The sequence below is a fragment of the Protopterus annectens genome, chromosome 1.part1 (assembly GCF_019279795.1).
Source record: "Protopterus annectens isolate FY-2018-M chromosome 1.part1, PAN1.0, whole genome shotgun sequence".
Classification (NCBI taxonomy): domain Eukaryota; kingdom Metazoa; phylum Chordata; order Ceratodontiformes; family Protopteridae; genus Protopterus; species Protopterus annectens.
In genome coordinates, this window is record NC_056726.1 from 1,198,080,843 (window position 1) to 1,198,102,177 (window position 21,335).

Below are 21,335 nucleotides of genomic sequence, written 5' to 3' on the forward strand. Positions count from 1 at the left end.
ACAGGTGCTTCTTGAACAGCTGCAGACCATACCTGGCAGGGTGTGTAGTTCACTGCCTTTGGCCACGGACATGCAGACTGTGCCTACCAGGGGTTCAATGGGCACATCCAGGTACAGGCCACAATATGCTACTCTCCCCTGATGATGACATATGTCTGCTGGAACCAGGTCCCTCCTGGGACTGGCCAGGGCCACATGCATGTGGCCTGTGGTGTGGTGTGGACAGTGCCCCCTGCAGTGCTGGGGCAGGTACTGTCACTATGGGAGTGGATTGGTGTCCTTACACAAAAACAAAATAGCCAACACCAAGGTGTAAAAAAGTCCATATGTAGTGATACATCCATATGTAGTGATCATTCTGATAGGGGCTGACTCATTTGTGGATTTGTGTTGATATTGTAGCAATTCCTGTCTGGCCATACCACTAAACTCCCCGCAAGCCATAGTAATTACCCCAGGTTTATATCCAAGTTCCTTGAACCTCCTGACCATATCAGCTTTATAATAATTATGTTTGTCACTACCAGAACAAATGTGCTTCACTCTCATGAATTGAGATTTTGGTATATTACGAATGACATGTGGCGGGTGATGACTGGTCACATGTAAAAGTGAGTTATATTCAGGGAATTTATGAAACACCTGTGTGTCCAAAGTACCATCCACATTTTTGGTAACTAGGACATCCAAAAATGTAATGTGGTTAAGATCTTGTGTACAGGTGAACTCAATACCCCATTTGTTCCCATTGAGGTAATCAACAAATTCCCGTAAATACTCCAAATCAGCCTTCCATATAAGCCAACAGTCATTCAAATATCGACACCAGATGTCCATTTTTGGTAAATACAGATTGTGTAGGGGATTATATATGAGGTGTTCTTCTATATAAGCCATAAATAAATCAGCGTAAATGGGGGCAAAAGATGCCCCCATCGACGTCCCCTTAGTTTGCAGAAAGCATTTGTCCTGGTAGTAAAAAACATTTTTGGTCAAGACATGTTCTGTCATGACTATTAACAAAGTATTGAATCCTGGGGGATGTAATTCGGCAACTTCCAACCAATACTCAATGGCCAAAAGGCCAGCCAATGAGGAATATTAGTATATAGGGAGGTCACATCCGGTGTACAAAGGAACCAATGTGATTCAACCTGGGCATCAGATAGTATTTGTAAAAATTCAGTGATATAACGTATTCTAGATCTCACTAGGGGCAGCAGAGGTTTCAGATATTGAGTTAACAAAACAGCCAGTGGTTCAGTCAACAATCCCCCACCAGAAACAATCGGTCCACCCAGAGGGTTAGTTAGAGATTTGTGAATTTTTGGTAACAGATAAAAGTGTTGCCTTTTGGGATCCTTTATCATAAGATGTTTTGCAGTGTTGTTGGATATAACCCCTTCATCCACAGCATTTTGAATGAAATCATCTATCTGATGTTTAAATGTATTAGTGGGGTCCAATGGCATAGACATATAATATAAATGGTTAAGTTGTCATAAAGCCTCATTATTATATGTATCAAAATCCATGACCACAGTAGCTCCCTCCTTATCTGCAGTAACAATGACTATGTTGGTATTAGACTTGAGTTCCATCAGTGCCCTTTGTTGAATCTTTGAGAGGTTATGAGGTTTATTCTGTATTTCACCATGATAATTATGCAGATCTTTGAGAGCATTATGTAAAAATAGTTGTACCACAGGATGCATGAATGGCATAAAATTTGATTTTTGAAAATGAAATGCCTGTCCAACAGAACAAGAATCATTATTTTTATCAAAAAATAATTTTAGATTGACCCCCGGATTCACGAATCCTACATGTAAGACTTAATAAGTCTTACTTGGAGGCTGCAGTTGAACGGTATGATGTCAGCATGCCATGAATATGCATGAGGGCACGCTGACCCAACTGTAAGTCCTACATGGACCGTTTAAGAAACCAGGGGGCGTGTCCACTTGCTGAGCAGTCTAAATGTCCATGCCCCTGCAAGTGTTTTAAAAAAAGGAAATAAGAGCGAGTCCGCACAAATGTCCCTGCACCCAACACCTCACTGCCTGATATTGTAAACTCCTTCACACATCTAAAACGCATAACCATAAAATTTTTTTTAAATACCCAAAATAGCTGCCCATATTTGCACGTGTGTGCACAGATGTGCCCATTGCTTAGCTACAGTTAGCAATTCTTACATGGAAGAGCATAAGAAAGAATGTTTATGCAAATCGCAATCAATAGCGATAGCGTAATGGTAGAGCGTTCGCACAAAGAAGAGGTATTCATGGTTCGAGTCCCACAACTCTCTTTCATATTTATTTTTTAAATCAGTATATGGAATAATACCCAACATATATGTTTAAACACAACTAAAAAGCAGCGGAATGGCCAATGTATCAGTGAATAAAATAAATATTTTAAAGGATCCCAATATACAATTGCTCGCAGTTAAGCAGCGCTTCACCCAGCGCAATATAGTTGCCCATAGCTAACTCACGCTTTACCCAGCGCAATGTAGTTGCCCATAGCTAAATCGCGCTTTACCAAGCACAAAATAGTTGCCCAAAGCTAAATAGCGCTTTATCCAGCACAATCGGTTTGCGTGGAGGTGTGCGCCGCGCCAACCAGCGCACCGTAGGGCAACGTGGAGCAACATAGAGCAAAGTTGCTTAAACAAAGCCACGCCCCCTAACTTGTCTGGACAGTAGTAAAATAAAACGCAATGATAAGGTTTGAACCCAGGACACTGTGAACCATAATCAAAGTATTGAACCACTAAGCCATGACAGCTTAGGTTACACATCCACTGTTAACATATATATAGTAATAAATGTTGGCTTAACCATTGCTAAGCATGTCTGCAGTCAGCCGAGAATATTCAAAAATGGCCAATCACAGAAAAGTGTGGGAAATGCTGCATATTTAAGACACATAGGCGGGAATACTCACCATAACTGATTGTAGCTCCCATCTGCAGTTAGAATGTCTGGTGCTGGAGAGGGTACACGCTTTCGAGCGCAACCCTGGGGCATCGGGGAGTCAAGATATATGGTTTGCCTCCTAGTCCATCGGCATGAGGCTCGACTCCTGCAGGGCCAGTTCCAAGGAACGGAGTATAAGGCGGAGGCTTGGAACCGGTTGGCTCATGAACTCACCAGTGCCACAGGCATGCCTCAGACTGGTGAGCAAGTCCATCACCACCATGCAGACCTGAAGAGGTGGAAGCAGGACCTTCTGAACCAGTGGATCTAGGAGGCCCGTCAAATGCGGGATGCCCCACTACTAAGTAGGTAGCCATGGAATGCAATATGTAAGATAAGCTAACATAGTCTAAATAATGGATAGGTATGTCTCAATATCCCTTTATTTACTCCACAGCTGCAGGTGCTCGCACTATGAATCAGCAAGCCTATGCAGATAGGCTGCTAAAGCTGCGCCACCAGGCAGGTTAGTAAATATTCTGCATGTATTGTTACATGATATATGTGAGTGAGCATAAGAAAAGTGTTTAAGCCCAATAATACAGCAATAAAATGTCCTGAGTAAATCCTCTGCATGTACTGTTATATAACAAACGTCAGTGTGCCAGAAATTGAGTGTACTAACCCACCAATCAAGCTAAATAATTCTGGAATACTATCCCTGCATGTATTGTCATAACATATAAGTGAGCAGGCCTGAAAAAGAGTGTTGTAACCTATCAAGAAAGGTATAATATGTCCTGAATATGTCTTCCGTATGCACTGTAATAACAAGAAAAGGAGAGAGCCTGTAGAAAAGAGTGTTCAATGTAATTAATGAAGGTATAAAACTTGGATGTGTCTGTGTCACTTACTTTGAAATGTTGTTGTACCCTTGCAATAATAAATAGTACTGTTGTATTAGGTGCTGTCAACTTACAGTTGTGCAGTCCCATAGGAAGTGGATGAAGGAAGTGGCAGTAGTTGTGAAGTATAAAACATTAATTCCCTGAATAAATCATCTGCATGTACTGTTACATATCATAAGTCAGATAGGCAGGAATAGAGTGTAGTAACCCATGAATAAAGCAAAAACATGTCTGGAATACTATCTCTGCATGCACTGTCATAGATAAAATGTGAGTGAGCCTGTAAAACAGTCTTGTAACCAATCAATAAAGGTATAACATTTCCTGAATAGGTCTACTGTATGCAGTGTAATGTCAAATACAGGAGAGAGCTTGTAGAAAAGAGTTTTAATGTAAATAAGAAAGGTATAATACTTGCAGTGTGTATGTGCCAGTTACTCAGAAATGTTGTTGTACCCTTGCAGTGAAGAAATGTTACTCTGTTGTAGTAAGTGCTGACAACCCCCAGTAGTGCAGTCCCATATAAAGTGGATGAAGGAAGTGCCAGTAGCTGTGAAGTATGCAACAGTCCTAAACAGTTGTGAAATGGCTGACATGCATAGGTAAATCTGGCACAGGAGTAGCCTGTCAAGGTGTTCCCCAGAAATTTTAGTGTGTTACCTGAAAAGTAGGGTTGTGTAGAAAACAAGTGAAAAAGCCATGTGAACACATCCAGATGTGCAGATACATAAACAAGTCAATTTAATACAAGTATGTAGCAGTAACATCTGAATCCTGGATAGTTATCATGTCAGATATAGGCCAGGTATATCATGAAGTAGCAAAACCCATAACGCAATCAAATGCATGTTGCTTAGTGTAAGAATACATGTAGGGGATATACACCTGCAGTCAATAGGAATGTACTGTACAGTTAAAGTACTAATAAGATGTTAATGGAGGTTTCTTTTTACACCCTACTCCATGTGCATAAAGAATGCAATTCCACACCTCAATGGGTATGTCTAATCTCATAACATTTGTTGGGACATATGTCCTATTGTTATAAAAAATCGGCACTTACTTTGATGCATGTCCCCTGTTAAAACACCACAATCTTGGTGGCCTGTTGCCACCAATCATCCCTGCATGCTGTTGGAATGTCCACTGTTGTTTAATACATGCATGTGTTATGCTTGCTGTTCAACTGTTGTAACCCTGGTGTGTTGGGGTAATGGGAATATTACTGCATGCTGTTACAACTAACTTGGAATGCTGTTGTCTATGTTGTAATTAAACACACCTAATCACAGAACGTATGGGAAGGCAGGTCCCAGCGGACCCACCTGTCCCACTTCAGCTGGCAGTTGCACCTGGCACTAGCAGGTCTGGTGCCCAGCCCGGGCCACTCTCCTCTGTAGGTCCTGTGCCACCTTCGAGTGGAAGTGCTGCAGAGGATGGGGCTCCTCCCCTGCAAGCGTGGGTGGAGAAAGGCCTCCTGTCACCCTCTGAAGGGTCCGGGTTGTGGTGTGTAGGGAGATCCAGCGTTTAGTCGCTGATCCCCTATGCCAGCTCGAGGCAAGAGTGGCTCGACTCACGGGTGAGCCTGCCCCTGCTATGCAGCCCCCAGCACAGCAACCCTCGGGTCTTTGAAGGTCCAGTGGTGACTGCCCATGGGTGGGGATTTTAGTCCCACTGTTACCATCTGTGGGCTCATGGGCTTGCAAATTCCAAACATCCGTCCCCGTCAATCGTGTTTACCCACCCCATGTGTCATACTCCGCCCCTGTATGCATCTTGTTTGTCTTGTCTGTTTACCTACCCAACCAACCTCCCCAAATATACCTACTTCCTCTACCTCACTTTCCACTCTCCCCTGAAAAAAAAAAAAAAAAAAGGGGCAATCTGTACCCAAAAAAAAATTATGCCGCATACATAGCTTCCCATTTCACACACATGTCAATTGGACATGTACACTGATAATTCTAATTGGCAGTACAACAAACTATGTTGTCCTCACCCCTCTCTCAGGGGTGGAAGGTTTCAAATTTCACTCCAAATTTTCAACATATACACAGCTGTTGCTGGTAAAGAAATGGGCAGCTATGGACCTTCCCTACACCCGTCCTGCACATCCCGAGCTTGTTTTCCTACTGTCTTTCCCTCTCTGTGCCCCCTTTTTCACCACTTTCATATCTCCCCATTTTCTTTTCTTTCAAAGAAATTAGCGCGGGGGTTAGCGGGAGTAAGCACTTTTAAGCAATAGTAAGTGGGATTAAGCGAGTGTGCGCATGTGTGAGCTTAGCTAAGCATTGCGCAAACCCACGCAAACCCATTTACTACTGCTTAAAAGTGCTTAGTCACTCTATGGCAAGGCCTTTGTCCTGCTGAGCAGCAAAATAAAAAACCTCTGCCAGACTCGAATCCCAGACCATTGACACAATAGACTACATGAATTACAACTAAGCCACAGCAGATATACAAATAACTTGGTTCTGAAATAAATATATCATGCATTACAATGAGGGAATGTAAATGGAAATTAGTAATGGTATAACGCAAACCCTTTTCTGTGGGTCTTTACCAGCAGTGGTTGTGGAATTGCATGACATGACTGTGAAAGAAGAACCAGCCATCCTAGCAGGGAATAATGTTACAGTAGCACCTCACAAACAACACACAGTATCAGACCAGGATAAATACTGGCCACAGGAATACAGTGCAATAACCACATTTGTATGGCAGTTAATTGTGTAAGTGAGAAAAAAGTACATACTCCCATGTATCCTGTGTTAGCATTTGGAGGGGTGCATACATGTCTACACTGAGATGTGTGTACTGGAAGCAGCAACATGCAGGTATGAGTACAACATGCACATAACTGGCTACAACCATAGCATCAGATAAGAGACATATACCAACCTTCAGACTGACACAACGGTGTCCAGAGCAAACAAGAATGGACCCCACCTTTGAAATCTGAAAGGGCTACGCCTACCTAACCTAGCATTTTATAGCAGTGGGCTGCAATCACAATGAGTAATGCAATCACCAAACAGCAGGCTGCATGCAATTACTGAATGGTGGGCAGCAGTTGGTGCAGAGGCTGTCACATGCACAAGTGCAGATACCTAGAAAAGCAGGCTGTACCTGCAGTCCACACATGCAATTATATCATTGTAGGTGTTGTGAGATAGAGAGTGAGAGAGAGAGAGAGACACGGACACAGACTGAGACAGAGACAGAAGAGAGGGAAAAACAGAGACAGAAGGTTAAATAGAGGGCAAAAACCCCAAACAAACCAGCAATAAAAAAAAAAATACAAAACCGTAACACATGGAGCAGGGAAATACAAAGGTAAGGTATGTAATTAAAATGTATGTGCTGGCATGTTGTAGATGTTCCCGAAGAGTACTCTACACACTGCAAATCATCCATGTGTGGCAGCAGTATGTATCTATCTGTATCTGCCCATGTGCATAGGGCAAGGGACATACTGCAACTGTTAGTGAAGGGTGGACAGCAATCTGTCAGTGAATGTTGATATGTGCATATATCCATGTAGGTCATAGTGTGTGGCCTAGAAGACAGCATGCAGTGCGCAGGAGTGGCCTTAGGTCAACTGGTGCCCTAGGCAAAAGGGCCCCATGGTGGCCACTACCACACTTCCTGGTGCCCCCATCCTTGTGTCCACATAAATAGTGGAAAAGCACCCCTGCTAGAGCGGCGCCCTAGGTGGCCGCCCAGTAGGCCTATGCCTAAGGCCAGCTATGATAGTGTTGATATATGTCATGTGGTGGTTAAATGCTGTGGGACAGATTTGTCAGATCTGATGTGTTACAGACAGTGAGGCCTGCTAATGCTACAAAGGCTGAGGACACCCACATGCATTCTGCACAACACTGAGTAATGTAATCACATACCTGTACATCCCACAGCTGTCGCATAAGTGAGATCCCCACCATGAAAGGTGGACTGTACATGTGCCTATATGTACATCCATGTGTACAGCAATGGATGTGTACATGTATGTGTATAGATATGCATATATATATATATATATATATATATATATATATATATATACATACATACATATAGAGTGAGAGAGAGAGAGACAGAGAGACACGGGGTCATATGTACTGCAACAGGTGTGTGGTGAACAAGGCATGGACTGTAGACAAGTGTTGATACTGCAGTGCCATTCCACCTTCCCAAAACAATGTACCCATTAACTAACACATAAGCAGAGATCTACCTAACAGTGAAGGTGTGATAAGGGAAAATGGGACACAGGTGGACAGTAGCCTCCACTTTGATGAAGACAGTGCCACACTACACCTGTAATCTGTCTGTGTGGTATGTGTCATGACAACAGGTGTGTTGTCTATGGAAGTATAGGGTAGAGTTCCCCTCTACACCTCACAATCCCCTGTGTGGTATGTACTTCACATGATAACTACACCAGGTGAACAGGCCACAGACAGACCTCCCAAAGGGTAATACTGTCCTCAAACAGATGCCCTATGCAGACTGACTCACAAAACCACAACTACACTGTATTGCATACTGGCCACACAGAGGTGACTTCTGCTGGACATACAGAGGTATGTCACACCCATAGCTGGGTGACAACCACCATGGCAACATATCACAATCTCTCGGGGTTACACGCTCTACGGCCCTAAACCTTGTCAGCTCACTAAACAGCACATGCTGGAGGGATAGGTTCCCATCTCAGACATATGTCATACACCGGAATAGACCACATAGCAATAGCAAACAAGGCTCCTCCTTAGCAGTTGTTATAAATACCTCTGATGATTGTGTGGGAGATTGTTAATACACCCCAGGAAACACCTCTGTGGTTCAGGTTGGCAGGGGCAAGTGAAATCAAAGTACATGTGTGTCAAAGACCAGGGTAACATATGGCTAGGCTGCCGTAGGCCCTAGGGCCAATAGCATATTACCTACCTATGACACTATGCACTCACACATATACTTAATGCAATAGCTGCTATGTGAGGTTGAACAAGTGTAATGCTGAATGTGTGCAAGGTCTGTAAATGTGTGATAGCTTAGTGTGATGTTGTATCTGACATGGTAGTGCCTATCCTAGCTGTGAGGGCAGCAACTGATGTGCAATGTACTGTTATGCAGACATAGTAGTACGGCATATGATGTGACGTAGTTCTCCGTCTCATTGTAGGCTAAAGAATTCATGTATGTTTAGTGAGTGGTACTGCAGGTGAATCCATCTCCAATATGAACTGTAGTACTACCTGAAGCTGTAAGGCTAAACAGCACAGTATGGTGTGCATTCACATTGCTTGGAAACACTGTCATGTGTGTTTCCTGTAGTCTGCACAGAGGACAGACTGCAGGCATAAGGGTGTGTAAGTAATGGCACACAGCACCATATGGTACACAGGTAATGCTCATCTGTGTTGGCATACAGTGGTGCATTGTATGTTTGCCTGATATGTGTGTGATTATGCCTGTACAATGGCTGCAATCATATGTGTGTTACAGGGTTAACGTGTGTATCCAGCAACATATATAGTCTGTTACAGCAGTATGCCACCTATAATAACAACTGGACACATCTGTTAGCAGGGCTATGGCATCAATGACTAGGGTGTTTGATTGGTACTACTGTACCTGTACTTTATATCCATTGCAATGGATGACATCTCTGTTCGTGCATTGGTGTGATATACACCCCTGTCTTGATGTTGGGCAATGTGTCACAAATAGTGTGTCGGGTACTGTTGTATAGTGGTGTGATATATAGAGTCTGCCAGGCAGTGTTAGTTAGTTGTGGCCTGAGAACCAATAAGTGTTATTGAACGTGTGTAACCACTGACAGACAATAGGATGGTATATATGTTAGTAAAGTGATATCTGTGGGTAAAGGTGCAAAGGGTGCCACAGGACACTCTCACACATATTGTTCATATCTTTTTCAGCCAGATGGCCCACCAACGCAGCTCAGCTTACACAGCGGAAGAGGAAGAGGTGATAGTCAACAGCCTTTTGCAGCAGTACACTATGCTCTTCTCCAGAACCAGCCAGCACCAGCAGGAGCGGACTGCACTGTGGCAGGGACTTGTCAGTCGGGTAAATGACATAGGCATGCATAACTGGACATATGAGCAGGTACGCCATCACTGCAGTGATTTAATTAGACAAGTCCGGCGGCGTGAGTCTGATATCCAAAGACAGCAGCTTGCCACAGGTGGTGGGGTGGCCATTCATCTCCCCTCACCAGAGCAGAGGAGCTGCTCCTAAGCATGGTGGCTCCTGGACAACAGCTACAGCAACCTCTGACATGTGTTGTAATGGAGGCCGGAGCCACCCAGCACATTCACCTGGAGCAAGCAGGTAATATGCTCTATCTGTAGACTACAGTTAACTGTATTGTTAGATTATATGTACGTGAGATGTGTACTGTGTGTTTAGCAGTTCCGCTGCCTACTGTTGTGCAATACAGATAGTTTGTATAATATCCCTACACCTGTGACTGTTGACTGTTGTTGTACTGCAGTTTAGCATACCCACTATAGCAATGCCACAGTTGTGGCCACTGATGAACCCTCTCATATTCTCGTAGGTCCCTCTGGTGTGACGACAGGGCAGCCGATCCATGTTTGTGAGTGTGTTATACCTGCAATGTTGATAATGAAATATGCATGTCATAGGTGAGGTGTAGGCCATGTACACGTAACACACATATGCATAATGCATGCCGTGCATGTTTGCTGTGAGATGTTGCACAGCTCAGTTATGTCAGTAGCTGCCTCAATGACATTCAATACACAGAGCATGACACACAGTTGTGGCAACCCCGTACTGCACATTGGATAGGCATAGTTGCAACACCTGTACACAACATAAGACATTTATCACATGTAGTACACAAAATCATGCTACATATGACATAACCACACACCCGCTGTAAGGTCACACGTCAGTATCCCACATGTCATCCACACACACATGATGTACCTCAGCAGTAGAGGCCTATCATGAGGCTGTGCAACACTCTTCAACACATAACACAGTCATGTTATGCAATGCTCCCTACTGGGCATCTCATACACCCATGTACAAAGTGGCTGTGTAATAATAAATGTATCCACGGCACTGCAGTTCAGGTACAGCATGCTAGGCGGTGGTCTGTCACACAGTAGTAGCCGTGAGTAACCACAAGATGCATGATGATGATGATGGCACATGGTACTACACCCCATCCAGTTACAGTGACCACAGTACTACACATAGCAGTCTTTGATGTGCATCTCATTGTTCTGTGTGTGCAAACATATGCACCTATACACACCATGCATAGCATGTTGTGTGTGTGCTTATATATGCTAGTATACACATTTTGCACAACAGCCGCCATCTGTACAAAGAGTCACATATATTTCCTGGAATGCTATTGGGTGTATAGGTCACCTGACACACATTGGGAATGTGTGGAGTTTAATGTTGCAGTCTTGTAGCATGCCATGTCATGGCTGGCAAAAACTTATGTGCAATATGTCCCACACGCACCATAACCACTGTGCAATGTCCATGTTGTGCATTGGGATTCCTTCATGTCTACATGCACCACTCATCCCATGTCTATACATTGCATGCATTTGCTACACCTGTGCCCACTATTATGTGATATGGACACAGACACTGTCATCATGTGTCACACAGATGACACATGCAGCCATGGTATGTATACCATTGAGTGATGGTGCACATGACATTGCAGAGCAGATAATACTTGCACAACAATGTTGTGTCCATGTACACATTGTGTTCCAGGGTGTAGCCAATCACTGAACAACTACACACATGCATCAAAGCCATGTATAATGTCATTAGATAGGGCTGTCTACACTTGCACTGCATGGTATTGAGCAACACATGGTCTGCCTACTGACACGTGTGTGGTGACTGTTTGCCTTGTGATACTGTCAGCCACCATCACCCACTATTGGGTATGTGTTGGATTGCTGGTGTGTGTGTGTGTGTGTGTGTGTGTGTGTGTGTGTGTGTGTGTGTGTGTGTGTGTGTGTGTGTGTGTGTGTGTGTGTGTGTGTGTGCGTGTGTGTATATATGTGCTGTGGTGAGCAGTGTATTTTTGTGCATGTGTGGATGTGTGCATGTGTGCATGTGTTCATGTGTTCATGTGTGCATGTGTGCATGTGTGCTAACATCATGTACAGATTGTAAAGTGCATTTCCTGTCTTCCTTCCACAGGCGCTGTGTTAGGCGTGGCTGAATGCAGCAGGGAACTTGATGTCACCGTCACTAATAGTGGAGATGATGGGACATGTATTGTGGCACAGGAAGGTCTGACATGGCCTGTTGTTGGTCCACCAATCGACAGTACACAGCGGTCAACTCTATGTGCACACTCATACTGCCAATACATCCCTCGTCACCAATGGCCATAGCTGAGGGACAGCATACAGTTGGCATTGACCAGGAGAGTGTGGTACCTATGGCACGTGCAACCCCTCACAGCAGCCATAGCCAGATTACCGGAATGGTACCATATAGGCGGATGTCCAGGGGTTCTCAGGGGAGCACCACTGGTCATATTGCCCCTTGCAGACGTGCCCCCGGAGGGATTACAACCTCCAGTATGTTCTGGGCTGTAATGCAGGCACAGGCACATATGGAATGGTAAACCCGACAGGGACTAAGGGCACAGAGGGCCCATTACACTGCTATCAATGACAGCATCCATGACCTTGCCGGTGCCATCCGGAATTACACCAAGGTCATTGATAGCCATTGGAGGGAGACATTAGATGTCCTCCACAATGTGTTAGCCATGAGCTAGGACCGTACGGGAAGGATGAGAAGCCAAAGCGGATGCATGCCAGCAACAGCATCAGCTGGCAGTTATCGCGGGCGGACCATGGATCACAGCCGCTCCCGTAGTGACAGTACCAGCCCTAGCAATGCTGGGGCTGGCCTGTCCATTGACCTTCCTACTAGCCCACGTGCATGTGGCGCTGGCCAGTCCCAGCAGGGACATGGGTCCAGTCATCATACCTCTGCCTCTGATGATAGCACCCAGTGAAGGTTGGTACCAGATACTGCCTGTAGCACCCCTGCTAGGCACAGGTACGATGTCCGTGGCCAGAGACAGTGATCTGTACGGCCTAGCAGGTACAGTCTGTGGCTGTCCCACAACCACCTGTATATGGCAGCCACATGGTGGAGTTGTGTACATGTAGACACACACACATTTAGCATACAACTAGGGCTCACACATACACACATACATTACATCAACATTGGCCCATGCAGTACTATTGTCTCTCAGACACACACACACACACACACACACACACACACCCACACACACACACACACACACACACACACACAGACATGCTGATTGGATGGGTCAATGTCGGGCTCTGGCAAACCTACAACACACCCTGTGCATATGATGACACCTGTGCCACCTCCTGTCATCTGTCACATTGATGCAGGAATAGGCTAACATGGTTCTGATGCACAGGGTGACATCATAGCAGTGTAGCAATAGTAGCAGGTTGCCAACAGGAAGGTATACTGATATCCTTGTAGTTATATCTGAGCAGGCATTATGCATCACAGCTCTGATAGTCATTGTAGCATTGTTTACACCAGTGTTAGGTCTAAGCATGTATTGTCCACCCATGTGCCACTTGGCTGAAGTGTACAGTGTTGCCAGCATGTGTTAGTCAGTGGACAGTATGTGTGTGATGTGTGCATTACAAATTAGCAGGTGTACATCTGTGAACATGGTGTGTGTGCACTGCCTGCATATACGTGCATAGTGGACACGTGGGATGTGCGACATACCCTGTTTTACACATTGTTAACATCTCATGGTATCTTTCGATGGTCAGTATGCATTCTACTACAGATATGTACTAACATGGGTACACGTGTGTGTATGACATGGGTTGGCACTATGCTGTGGGTGATACCATTGATATCTGTCAATGATATGCAGTCTGGCAGTATATACACCACCTCAACAGCATGACTATAACCAATCATTAGATGATGTCCTGACAAATGACTCACAGTTGTAGGGAACTCAGTAACAGTTGGATCCTTCCAGTACTATACTATAACAGTAACCAGTGGTATTGACCTCCACATGTTCCTGGGACCACACCTGTGTGGCATAAAGCCCTCTTCGGTACATGCAAACATACTAAGGATATGTCCATCCACATCTGGTAATGCATGCATTGGCCTACACTGCATTCCCCGGATGGGACACATATCCTACACGAGGGTATCATACAGACAGATATCTGTTGTCCAATACATGCTGTATAGCAGTACACCGTCTATGGCATAGTCATCCACATTTACTATACATACTATCCTGACAGTACCACATAGGTGGTAGCCCTGAAAATGTATGTTGGGTACCAATGTGTACAGACAGACACGTGTTATGTAATCTGTCCTTTGGTATCCACATATCCATAGGTATTGTGGGGTCCCTCTGTGTTTCACATAACACATTAGGGGCCTGCATGCATATACACAGGGCTGGTGCGCACCTATCATGACTGTCCATTATTGCCAGTCGTTGTTGTGCATGAACATGTCTGACATATACCCCAGCAATTACCCTCACTCACAGTACTCTACAGTATGTGTCATGGGTGTGTGTGGCAGGGATGTCCTTGGCCACGGATCACTACATTGGCCGGTCTTGACACAGACATACATATGTGGCCTATGATCTGAGAAGCAGCGGCACAATCTGTCGAAGGTTACAAATGTATTCATGTAGTATGCAGGCTTCACACCTATGTACTGATTGAGGTCAAATGTACACAAATCTATTTCACATGCATATACCCGATGTGTGCAATGCACATACTGTTTGAAACATATGTCATACCGTAGTAAAAGCAAAACTCACACTGCATTAATCACCTGTGGCACACACAGCATTTGCAGGATTCAAACCTTTATCTAGCTAGGTTATGACATTAGTGAAATACACATTAGCCCAACGTGCTATTGGCTTTATTGGAAGTATTCTTTTCCAAAGCTCTATTTGCTGGAAGCTGACATCATCACACTTGGCAAAGAGGTATTCACCACTCCTAATGTATTTCCACAGTCTCCAAAAAGGCCACTATTCTCAAAGGCAGTCTCACACACATTCAGCATTTTTAGGATTCAAACCCCTACCTAACTATATTATAATACTGAAGAAATACGCATTAACACAGCAGACTATATGCATCACTGAGTGGCTTTTGTTCTCCTTGAATATTTGTAGGATGCTGACATCATCAGACTTTCCAAAGATGGATGTACCTCTTTTAAAATGTGTTTCCACAGTCTCCAAAAAGGCTACTCCTCTTAAAGGAAACAACACACATACACCCCCCACACACACACTTGGTGTTTGCAGGACTCAAACCCCTCCCCGCCTATATTATGACCTAGTAAGATATGCATTAACACAATGCTATATGCATTACTGGGTGGTTTCTGTTCTCCTTGAATATTTGTAGGATGCTGACATCATCAGACTTTCCAAAGAGGGATGTACCTCTTTTAAAATGTGTTTCCACAGTCTCCAAAAAGGCTACTCCTCTCAAAGGAAATCACACACATACACCCCCCCCCCGCATTAACATGGCATGCTATATGCATTACTGGGTGGTTTCTGTTCTCCTTGAATATTTGTAGGATGCTGACATCATCAGACTTTCCAAAGAGGGATGTACCTCTTTTAAAATGTGTTTCCACAGTCTCCAAAAAGGCTACTCCTCTCAAAGGAAATCACACACATACACACCCCCCACATTAACACGGCATGCTATATGCATTACTGGGTGGTTTCTGTTCTCCTTGAATATTTGTAGGATGCTGACATCATCAGACTTTCCAAAGAGGGATGTACCTCTTTTAAAATGTGTTTCCACAGTCTCCCAAAAGGCTACTCCTCTCAAAGGAAATCACACACACACATACACACCCGCCACCCCACATTAACACGGCACGCTATATGCATTACTGGGTGGTTTCTGTTCTCCTTGAATATTTGTAGGATGCTGACATCATCAGACTTTCCAAAGAGGGATGTACCTCTTTTAAAATGTGTTTCCACAGTCTCCAAAAAGGCTACTCCTCTCAAAGGAAATCACACACATACACACCCACCCCCCACATTAACACGGCATGCTATATGCATTACTGGGTGGTTTCTGTTCTCCTTGAATATTTGTAGGATGCTGACATCATCAGACTTTCCAAAGAGGGATGTACCTCTTTTAAAATGTGTTTCCACAGTCTCCAAAAAGGCTACTCCTCTCAAAGGAAATCACACACATACACCCCCCACACGCATTAACACAGCACGCTATATGCATTACTGGGTGGTTTCTGTTCTCCTTGAATATTTGTAGGATGCTGACATCATCAGACTTTCCAAAGAGGGATGTACCTCTTTTAAAATGTGTTTCCACAGTCTCCAAAAAGGCTACTCCTCTCAAAGGAAATCACACACACACAACCCCCCACATTAACACGGCATGCTATATGCATTACTGGGTGGTTTCTGTTCTCCTTGAATATTTGTAGGATGCTGACATCATCAGACTTTCCAAAGAGGGATGTACCTCTTTTAAAATGTGTTTCCACAGTCTCCAAAAAGGCTACTCCTCTCAAAGGAAATCACACACATACACACACACCCCCGCATTAACACGGCACGCTATATGCATTACTGGGTGGTTTCTGTTCTCCTTGAATATTTGTAGGATGCTGACATCATCAGACTTTCCAAAGAGGGATGTACCTCTTTTAAAATGTGTTTCCACAGTCTCCAAAAAGGCTACTCCTCTCAAAGGAAATCACACACATACACCCCCCCCCCCATTAACACGGCATGCTATATGCATTACTGGGTGGTTTCTGTTCTCCTTGAATATTTGTAGGATGCTGACATCATCAGACTTTCCAAAGAGGGATGTACCTCTTTTAAAATGTGTTTCCACAGTCTCCAAAAGGCTACTCCTCTCAAAGGAAATCACACATAAACACCCCCCCCCACACACATTAACACGGCATGCTATATGCATTACTGGGTGGTTTCTGTTCTCCTTGAATATTTGTAGGATGCTGACATCATCAGACTTTCCAAAGAGGGATGTACCTCTTTTAAAATGTGTTTCCACAGTCTCCAAAAAGGCTACTCCTCTCAAAGGAAATCACACACATACACCCCCCCGCATTAACACGGCATGCTATATGCATTACTGGGTGGTTTCTGTTCTCCTTGAATATTTGTAGGATGCTGACATCATCAGACTTTCCAAAGAGGGATGTACCTCTTTTAAAATGTGTTTCCACAGTCTCCAAAAAGGCTACTCCTCTCAAAGGAAATCACACACATACACACACCACCCGCATTAACACGGCATGCTATATGCATTACTGGGTGGTTTCTGTTCTCCTTGAATATTTGTAGGATGCTGACATCATCAGACTTTCCAAAGAGGGATGTACCTCTTTTAAAATGTGTTTCCACAGTCTCCAAAAAGGCTACTCCTCTCAAAGGAAATCACACACATACACCCCCCCCCACATTAACACGGCATGCTATATGCATTACTGGGTGGTTTCTGTTCTCCTTGAATATTTGTAGGATGCTGACATCATCAGACTTTCCAAAGAGGGATGTACCTCTTTTAAAATGTGTTTCCACAGTCTCCAAAAGGCTACTACTCTCAAAGGAAATCACACACACACCCGCATTAACACGGCACGCTATATGCATTACTGGGTGGTTTCTGTTCTCCTTGAATATTTGTAGGATGCTGACATCATCAGACTTTCCAAAGAGGGATGTACCTCTTTTAAAATGTGTTTCCACAGTCTCCAAAAAGGCTACTCCTCTCAAAGGAAATCACACACACACATACACCCCCCCCGAATTAACACGGCACGCTATATGCATTACTGGGTGGTTTCTGTTCTCCTTGAATATTTGTAGGATGCTGACATCATCAGACTTTCCAAAGAGGGATGTACCTCTTTTAAAATGTGTTACCACAGTCTCCAAAAAGGCCATTCCTCTCAAAGGAAATCACACACATACACACACACCCGCATTAACACGGCATGCTATATGCATTACTGGGTGGTTTCTGTTCTCCTTGAATATTTGTAGGATGCTGACATCATCAGACTTTCCAAAGAGGGATGTACCTCTTTTAAAATGTGTTTCCACAGTCTCCAAAAAGGCTACTCCTCTCAAAGGAAATCACACACATACACACACCCCCCCCCGCATTAACACGGCACGCTATATGCATTACTGGGTGGTTTCTGTTCTCCTTGAATATTTGTAGGATGCTGACATCATCAGACTTTCCAAAGAGGGATGTACCTCTTTTAAAATGTGTTTCCACAGTCTCCAAAAAGGCTACTCCTCTCAAAGGAAATCACACACATACACACCCCCACATTAACACGGCACGCTATATGCATTACTGGGTGGTATCTATTCTCCTTGAATATTTGTAGGATGCTGACATCATCAGACTTCCCAAAGAGGGATGTACCTCTTATAAAATGTGTTTCCACAGTCTCCAAAACGGCTACTCCTCTCAAAGGAAATCATAAACATACACAACACCCCCTGCATTGACACGGCATGCAATATGCATTACTGGGTGGTTTCTGTTCTCACTGAATATTTGTAGGATGCTGACATCATCAGACTTTCCAAAGAGGGATGTACGTCTTTTAAAATGTGTTTATACAGTCTCCAAAAAGGCTACTCCTTTCAAAGGAAATCACCCACATACACACCCGCCACCCCGCATTAACACAGCACGCTATATGCATTACTGGGTGGTTTCTGTTCTCCTTGAATATTTGTAGGATGCTGACATCATCAGACTTTCCAAAGAGGGATGTACCTCTTTTAAAATGTGTTTCCACAGTCTCCAAAAGGCTACTCCTCTCAAAGGAAATCACACACATACACACCCCCCGCATTAACATGGCACGCTATATGCATTACTGGGTGGTTTCTGTTCTCCTTGAATATTTGTAGGATGCTGACATCATCAGACTTTCCAAAGAGGGATGTACCTCTTTTAAAATGTGTTTCCACAGTCTCCAAAAAGGCTACTCCTCTCAAAGGAAATCACACACATACACCCCATTAACACGGCATGCTATATGCATTACTGGGTGGTTTCTGTTCTCCTTGAATATTTGTAGGATGCTGACATCATCAGACTTTCCAAAGAGGGATGTACCTCTTTTAAAATGTGTTTCCACAGTCTCCAAAAAGTCTACTCCTCTCAAAGGAAATCACACACATATACACCCCCCCACACATTAACACGGCACGCTATATGCATTACTGGGTGGTTTCTGTTCTCCTTGAATATTTGTAGGATGCTGACATCATCAGACTTTCCAAAGAGGGATGTACCTCTTTTAAAATGTGTTTCCACAGTCTCCAAAAGGCTACTCCTCTCAAAGGAAATCACACACATACACCCCGCATTAACACGGCATGCTATATGCATTACTGGGTGGTTTCTGTTCTCCTTGAATATTTGTAGGATGCTGACATCATCAGACTTTCCAAAGAGGGATGTACCTCTTTTAAAATGTGTTTCCACAGTCTCCAAAAAGGCTACTCCTCTCAAAGGAAATCACACACATACACACCCCAACATTAACACATACGCTATATGCATTACTGGGTGGTTTCTGTTCTCCTTGAATATTTGTAGGATGCTGACATCATCAGACTTTCCAAAGAGGGATGTACCTCTTTTAAAATGTGTTTCCACAGTCTCCAAAAAGGCTACTCCTCTCAAAGGAAATCACACACATACACACCCCCCGCATTAACACGGCATGCTATATGCATTACTGGGTGGTTTCTGTTCTCCTTGAATATTTGTAGGATGCTGACATCATCAGACTTTCCAAAGAGGGATGTACCTCTTTTAAAATGTGTTTCCACAGTCTCCAAAAAGGCTACTCCTCTCAAAGGAAATCACACATATACACCCCACGCATTAACACGGCATGCTATATGCATTACTGGGTGGTTTCTGTTCTCCTTGAATATTTGTAGGATGCTGACATCATCAGACTTTCCAAAGAGGGATGTACCTCTTTTAAAATGTGTTTCCACAGTCTCCAAAAAGGCTACTCCTCTCAAAGGAAATCACACACATACACCCCCCGCATTAACACGGCACGCTATATGCATTACTGGGTGGTTTCTGTTCTCCTTGAATATTTGTAGGATGCTGACATCATCAGACTTTCCAAAGAGGGATGTACCTCTTTTAAAATGTGTTTCCACAGTCTCCAAAAGGCTACTCCTCTCAAAGGAAATCACACACATACACCCCCACCCGCATTAACACGGCATGCTATATGCATTACTGGGTGGTTTCTGTTCTCCTTGAATATTTGTAGGATGCTGACATCATCAGACTTTCCAAAGAGGGATGTACCTCTTTTAAAATGTGTTTCCACAGTCTCCAAAAAGGCCACTCCTCTCAAAGGAAATCACACACATACACACACCCCGAATTAACACGGCATGCTATATGCATTACTGGGTGGTTTCTGTTCTCCTTGAATATTTGTAGGATGCTGACATCATCAGACTTTCCAAAGAGGGATGTACCTCTTTTAAAATGTGTTTCCACAGTCTCCAAAACGGCTACTCCTCTCAAAGGAAATCACACACATACACCCCATCCCCCGCGTTAACACGGCATGCTATATGCATTACTGGGTGGTTTCTGTTCTCCTTGAATATTTGTAGGATGCTGACATCATCAGACTTTCCAAAGAGGGATGTACCTCTTTTAAAATGTGTTTCCACAGTCTCCAAAAAGGCTACTCCTCTCAAAGGAAATCACACATACACACCCCCCCCCCCCCATTAACACGGCATGCTATATGCATTACTGGGTGGTTTCTGTTCTCCTTGAATATTTGTAGGATGCTGACATCATCAGACTTTCCAAAGAGGGATGTACCTCTTTTAAAATGTGTTTCCACAGTCTCCAAACGGCTACTCCTCTCAAAGGAAATCACACAGATACACCCCCCCGCATTAACACGGCATGCTATATGCATTACTGGGTGGTTTCTGTTCTCCTTGAATATTTGTAGGATGCTGACATCATCAGACTTTCCAAAGAGGGATGTACCTCTTTTAAAATGTGTTTCCACAGTCTCCAAAAAGGCTACTCCTCTCAAAGGAAATCACACACATACACCCCCGCATTAACACGGCATGCTATATGCATTCCTGGGTGGTTTCTGTTCTCCTTGAATATTTGTAGGATGCTGACATCATCAGATGTTCCAAAGAGGGATGTACCTCTTTTAAAATGTGTTTCCACAGTCTCCAGAAAGGCTACTCCTCTCAAAGGAAATCACACACATACACCCCCACGCATTAACACGGCATGCTATATGC